Source organism: Microtus ochrogaster, unplaced genomic scaffold, assembly GCF_000317375.1.
Source record: "Microtus ochrogaster isolate Prairie Vole_2 unplaced genomic scaffold, MicOch1.0 UNK24, whole genome shotgun sequence".
NCBI lineage: Eukaryota > Metazoa > Chordata > Mammalia > Rodentia > Cricetidae > Microtus > Microtus ochrogaster.
The window spans coordinates 3,182,520-3,189,387 of NW_004949122.1; the positions used below are offsets into that span (position 1 = coordinate 3,182,520).

The following is a 6,868-nucleotide window of genomic DNA, read 5'->3' on the forward strand; positions in this document are numbered from 1 at the left end:
GGATCTCTGTGAGTTTGAGACCAGCCTGGTCTACAGAGCTAGTTCCAGGACAGGCTCCAAAGCCACAGCGAAACCCTGTCTCGGAAAAAAAAAAAATGCATCTTTAAACAGTAAATCAAATCTGCAGAGATACTTTTTAAGTAGCTACTAATTTGACAGTTTCTTTCTTGGTTTTACCTATAAAAGTAGAGACTTGGGATTTAAATCCAATAGCAATAAGTAAATAAAGACTCTCCTTTATGGGCAGAAATATGTATGTCACAAGAAAAGCACATCTGCAGGCTGGAGAGGTGGTTCTGTGGATAAGAGTGCGAATAGAAGGACGCGAGTTCAAATTCTAGGACCCACATAAAAGCACAGGCATGGCTGTGTGAACCTGTAACCCAAACATTATGAGATACAGAAACAGGAAGATCTGAGGACTCATTGGCCATCCAGCCTTGCAGAAACTTAAAGCTTGAGGTTCAATGACAGGCCCTATTTAAAAAAAAAAATAAAGTGAAGAGGTAAAGAGGTAGAAAATGAATGTCCTTTAGACACCACAGCACACATGCACGTGAACCTGCACATCCCTGTGAATGCACCATTCACATGCATACACACACACCAGAATAAATGTAAAAAAGAAAAATATAGTTACAGTCTTAAATAATCCAGTGGAAAATTATATCTGGTTGATTTATCAAAATTTAATCTCCTTTGTTAAGCTTTTTTCTGACTGTTATCTACAAAAACTTGTAACCAACACTCTACACAAAGACAAATATCCATCATCTACTTTTGGGGAGTGTGGGCATAGTTTTCTAAGCTACTTCCTACTGGTTGGGACACTGATAACCTTACGGGGACCAAAAGAAAATTTAGGATTATGATGAAGTCCTGACTGGAGTATTCTGTGGGCTGGATCATCTCAGTCAGCACTCTTGAGGCTGTTCTGGATGTAGAACTCAGAGGAAACTATAACAGAGGTGCTCTGAAACGTTGGATTATCTGGGCCATGCATTCCCATCGAAGACTTTTCAGGGGGTTTCCTTGATCAAACCTTATTTTTCTTAATCCAGAATAAATCCACAACCTCTCACTTCCTATGGAAACAAAAGCAAAACCTCTTCTCCAAAGTAACATATCTTTTGACATAAATTTTGAAGTCAAGGCATTTTTAAAATATATAGCTTGGAATAATCCAGCAACTTTTATAATCAAATAAACTTTTGATTTGATTATAGTAGCTTTTAGTAGCTGTTGCTCCATCCTCAGCAGTCAAACAATTCAAAGACAGTACAGTAACATACAGGATCCAGATTCTCTGTGTATTTTCCATCTTTATGTGGCTTTTTTTTTACTCTATTTTTTTTATTTTTAATTTTTGGTTCTTTGAGACAGGATTTCTCTGTTTATCTTTGACTGCCCTGGATCTCGCTCTGCAGTCCAGGCTGGCCTCAAACTCACAGAGATTCACCTGCTTCTGCCTCCCAAGTGCTGGGATTAAAGGCATGTGCCCCCATCCCCAGATACTCTATTTCTTTTTTTAAGGACTTTCTCTATCATTTTTCTTTCTCTCCCAAGCCTACATATATTTTTAAAGACACCGTAAACCATTTTGAAGGGTTTTTTTCCATCTGAATCTGTCTTTACTGTTTATCTCTATATTTTTCTGAGCATAGAGTCTTTAATCTGCTCAGCAGCCTGGTTAGGATTAAAATTGCAGCTTTGGCGACTAGCTCCACCCCATTCTTTGACCTCCTGAGAGTCTAGCTTCATGGTGTAAATATTGGCAGGAACCGTGTTTATTGTCACAACTCTGCAGAGTTTCTAGGTCAATACCACCACCAAGAAGCATGCTGCTGGCTGCTCATTAACAGCATTTGTTTGGTGGCCTGGCCTCTTAAAAGAGCCATGTGGTATTTGCTGCTAAGGCTGAGTCAGGAAGCCTCTCTTAAAGGAGCCGTGCTTCTCTACTCACCACCAGCAAACAGAGCCTACTAGAGTAAAGACGGTTACCAAGAAGTTGCACTTGACTCTGTTCTTATCTGTCTAGAATCCTTTTTTATAAAGCTTTCTCAAGCTGTATGTGGAAATTCTTGCCCTACGTTTGGGCACCAGCTATTAGATATTGTTTTGTTTTGTGGCAACATCTCATGTAGCCCAGACTGGGCTCACTAGGTAACCAGTGATGACTTAGACCTTCTGACCTTCCTGCTTCTATTTCCCAAGTTCTGGGATTATGCACTGGGTGTATGCAGTGCTGGGGACTGAACCCAAGGCTTTGTGCTTGCTAGGCAAACTCTGTAATCTACATTTAAACCCCAGGTGTCATTCCTTAAATCACTAACATTTAGAACAGTGCTTCTCCTAATGCTTCTCCAGCCTTCCTAATGCTGTAACCCTTTAATATGGTTCCTCGTGTTGTAGTGACCCCAACCATGGAATTATTTCATTACTACTTCATAACTGTAATTTTACTACTGTTAAATTTGCAACCATTAAATCACAGGTTGAGAATCACTGATTTAGGAGATCAGGGCCAATGTCTAAGTTAGGGCTGTTGCAATGAAACACCATGACCAAAAAGCAAGTAGGGGAGGAAAGGGTTTATTTGGCTTACACTTCCATATTCCTGTTCATCATTAAAATAAGTCAGGACAAGAAGTCAAACAGAGCAGGAACCTGGAGGCAGGAGCTGATACAGATACCATGGAGGAGTGCTGCTTACTGGCTTGCTTCCCATAGCTTGCTCAGCTTGATTTCTTATAGAACCCAAGACCACTAGCCCCAGCGGTGACACCACCGCTATGGACTGGGCCTTCACCTACTGATCACTAATTGAGAAAATACTTTACAGCTATGTCTTCTAGAGGCATCTTCTCCATTGACGTTCCCTCCTATTAGATAACGCTAGTTTGTGTGTGAAGTTGACATAATGTAGCACAAATAATAAAAACCCAGAGACAGATACTGGAATTCAACATGAAGATCAGAGAAGCAAAGCAGCCAAGCCAGTCAGAGCTCTTACCTCTCAGCAATCCTCAGACTGAAATCGAGCGAGTTCCTGTCTCATCCTGCCTTATATTCCTCTCTAGTCCTGGGATTAAAGGCATGTAACTCCCTAGTACTGGGATTAAAGGTGTGAGTCACCACCACCTGGATCTGTTTCTGCATTGATCTTGTGTAGCTTAGGGTAGCCTTGAACTCAGAGAGATCCATCTGCCTCTGTCTCTCAAATCCTGAGATTAAAGATGTGTGACACCACTGGCTGGCCTATAATGGCTTAGTCTGACTTTCTGGTGTTCAGGCAAGCTTTATTTATTAAACATAAATAAAATATCACTATAACATAAGACTAGCCAGCACAGCCAGTCTTTCCTTTTTACTGATAACCCTTCTTTATACAAGTCCTCACCCTTTCTGGCCTAAATACCCTTCCTCCTAGTAAAATGGAGCTGCTGTCCTCTTACTATTTAAAATTCATGCATAATATGAGCAGAATTAAACATAGAGGTTCCTTCTACTCTCTTCATACTATCTGTGGTGGTTTGAAAGAAAATGGCCCCCCAAAGGGAGTGGCACTATTAAGAGGTGTGGCCTTATTGGAATAGGTGTAGTCTTGTTGAAGGAAGTTGTCATTGTGAAGGAGGTCTCATATGCTAAAGCCACGTCCAGTATCTCAGTTCACTTCCTGTTTTCTGCGGGATCAAATGTAGTTCCTTCTCTACTCTCAGTTCCTTCTCCAACACCATGTCTGCCTGCATGTCATCATATCCCACCATGAGGATAATGGACTAAATCTTTAAAATTGTAAGCTACCCAATTAAATGTTTTTTCCTTTATAAGAGTTGCCATGGTCTTGGTGTCTGTTCACAACAATAGAAACCCTTACTAACTCACTACACAATGACTCTTAGTTGTACGATGTTTGAAAACAAAATGAGTGATTAGTAAATGCATTATGCATTCCTAGTCTTAAAAATCTAACAGTAAATCACATCTTTCTTCATTATATTAGGACTGAAGTGATAAGGGTAAGACACTTCCAGATAGTAAATTTCTTCAAAAAAGTACACCCAAGCCAAAGGATACAGTTGTTTCATGTTGTCCCAGTGGGGATTAGCATTGTTTTCTTGGATTGATTGAGTAGTCCAAATACCAAGGAATATAAGAGCCCTAAGACAATCTATACCATCTGGATGACACTACAAAGTCACCCCACCTCTCCTATAGCAGAAAAAAATAGCCTGATAAAATGTAAGGAATATCCCTTTTTAAATGGGTTTAAGTAGAGGTAAAAGTAAGAGACTTCCTTGTAAGCTAGAAATAGCACAAAGAAAGAAGGAAAAAAAAGTACTAATGAGCATACATAAACTAACAGAGAAAAATCATTTGTCCTTGGGTGTTTCATTATTATTATTATTTTTGTCATTGTTAAGAAAATATTTTGAGAATTTTAAACATTGTAGGCTGACACTTCTTTCCCGTCTGCCAGTTCCCAAATAACCAACTCAGAGGCTGAATATAGATTATAAATGCTCAGCCAATAGCTTGGGCTTGTTACTAGCTAACTCTTACACTTTAATCCATAATTCTTATCTATACTTGGTAATATAATATCTCTTACCACATGACTTGGTACCTTTTTCAGTACAGCATTTTCATCTTCCTTCTCTGGGTTTGCCAGCAACTCTCTAACTCTGCCCTTCCCAAAATTCTCCTAGTCTAGTTCTGGAGCTCAATCTCTTCCTGCCCAGCTTTCGGCCATTTGGCTTTTTATTAGCTGAATGAAAGTAGTACATACTCATAGTGTACAAAAAGATTGTTCCACAGCAATACATGAGTACTATATTTATATCACCTCTCCTCCCAACTACTGTGTCCCTCTCTGTGGTATTTTTGCATTCTAGAACAAGGAGCAGCAAGAAAAGATCCTAAGGCCTGAATAGTAGGAACCTTACACCATGGTCTACATAGCAAGTTCCAGGCCCATCCAGGGCAATATAGTGAGACCCTGTCACAAGAGCAAAGAAACATAGTGAGGAATTCATCTTGATATGTACATTTCCCAATAGCAAAATCAAAATTTGAACTGAGAGGGATGATTTTGTTTTTAATCGGTATATAATAACAGTAGTAGAATTTAAGAACTTAAAATTTCTAGATAGTCTGGCTTCTCTTCAATGATCTTCCTTTATCCAGGTAGCTGCCTGGCCCTGAAAAGTCCTCATCTGGAACATGAACTGGGAGTTAAAAGAGTAAATAATTGACACAGCCCTTGCCAAAGGCATCTTTAGTCACTAAACTTATTATTGTTGGCTAAAAGATCACTTAGCAGTCTAGGAAAACAGCAAGGTGTGAACGTTATTAAGAGAAAGTTGTGGACAAGCTGGGGGATGAAAATAAATAAAAGATAGTCTAGTAAAAGAGACATTAGACCTAAACACAGGAAATAGATCTGCTAATATTTTTAATATTCTAGGACAGTATGAGAAACTGAGACTGACTGTAGCAAAGGACAGCTTGTGTCCAGTTTGATTTGCATGCTTACTGTTAGAATCACAGCCAGTTTTTAGTTAAGACTGTCTCAGAGAGAGTGGACAGTTGTTCCATCGGGTAGAGCAGCACTGCGGCATGGCCACCGCAGCCATATCTCTTTATCGACTCTGGGGAAACAACTTCTGCAAAAAGTCAAGGAACAAGAAGTCACGATGGGCAAGTCTGCAGAAAACTGCTCAGAGTTCCATCTCTGCTGTGGTTACCAAATGGTTTGGGTGCCCTCTAGTGGGAGTTCCTCTTAAAAATGCCATTGAAAAGCCAGATTCTGTGAGAGAATGTAAGGAGACTAAGTGATTGATGGTTTGAGTCTCATCCCTAGGAAAGGAGCTTTAGTTTTTAACTTTTTTGCAAAATTCACCCTTCATATAAAGCAATTTGAGTTGCAAATACAGTATATTAAAATGTTTAAGCCATAATGGCTCATGCCTATAATCACAGCACTTTGGAGAAAGATTGCTATATGTTCCTGTCTAGCCTGGGCTACAGTGTAAGATACTATTTCTTTAAAGTCCATAAATATTCAAGCACAAAGAATAATTGGCAGGTGATAATATAAAATTCAAACATTTTGGCATATACATATGCTTCCTGACTTGCTCCAATAATAAGCTCTGTATAGAATTTTTAGAACTAAAATTAAATACAGAAGTTATGAACATAAGGAAATCATTTCCCTCCTGTCAGAATGCCTGTGACTGGTTTTAGAATGAGCACCTTAAAATTTTCCCCTCCTTCTCTTCCCCTCTTATCCCTAGCCATTTTATATCTACACTCGGATATCTCTTGCCCTTAGAGCCAGGACAATTTTTAGGAGGAAGCCATAGCTCACATCATTTTTTATGTGCCTAGAACTCCAGCTTTGGGGCAGAACTCCTCTGGAATCAAACCAATATGGTTCTAGCTTTACTCTACTCTCTCTTAGGGTTCATATCAGGGTGTCATTTGTCACTGACAAAACACTGGCCCCTAAAGCATTATAGTCAGTGTAGAATAGTTGTGCTATTCTTCAGCTTATATGGCTTTTTAAAAAGTCTCATTTTTAAAATCTAGTGCCTTATGGAGTTTATCGGCCTAGAACATTAACAAAAAATTGTAAATCACCTTTTCTGTTTCACACTTTTGATTTTAAAAATGAAAGAATCCTGATGTGACTTTGGTCTTTTTAGACTTTTCTTCATCTGGTGCATTGCTTCCGTGTTTGTTCAGTCACACAGTCCTTTTCTTAAAATACATAAAAATGTTCCTCTTTAAAAACCTCACCACTTTTTCTTTCTATTATTATATCAATTTTCTAATCCTATGAGGTGATTTTTTTTTTTTTTGG

The 6,868-nt window shown here is 38.9% G+C and overlaps 1 protein-coding gene across 2 annotated transcripts in view; it reads left to right on the top strand.

Annotated features, from left to right (window-relative positions):
* The window catches only part of Ppp2r3a (protein phosphatase 2 regulatory subunit B''alpha), a 154,088-nt gene that overhangs the window by 85,180 nt on the left and 62,040 nt on the right, over positions 1-6,868 (top strand). The gene's annotated exons all lie outside the window — the stretch shown is intronic.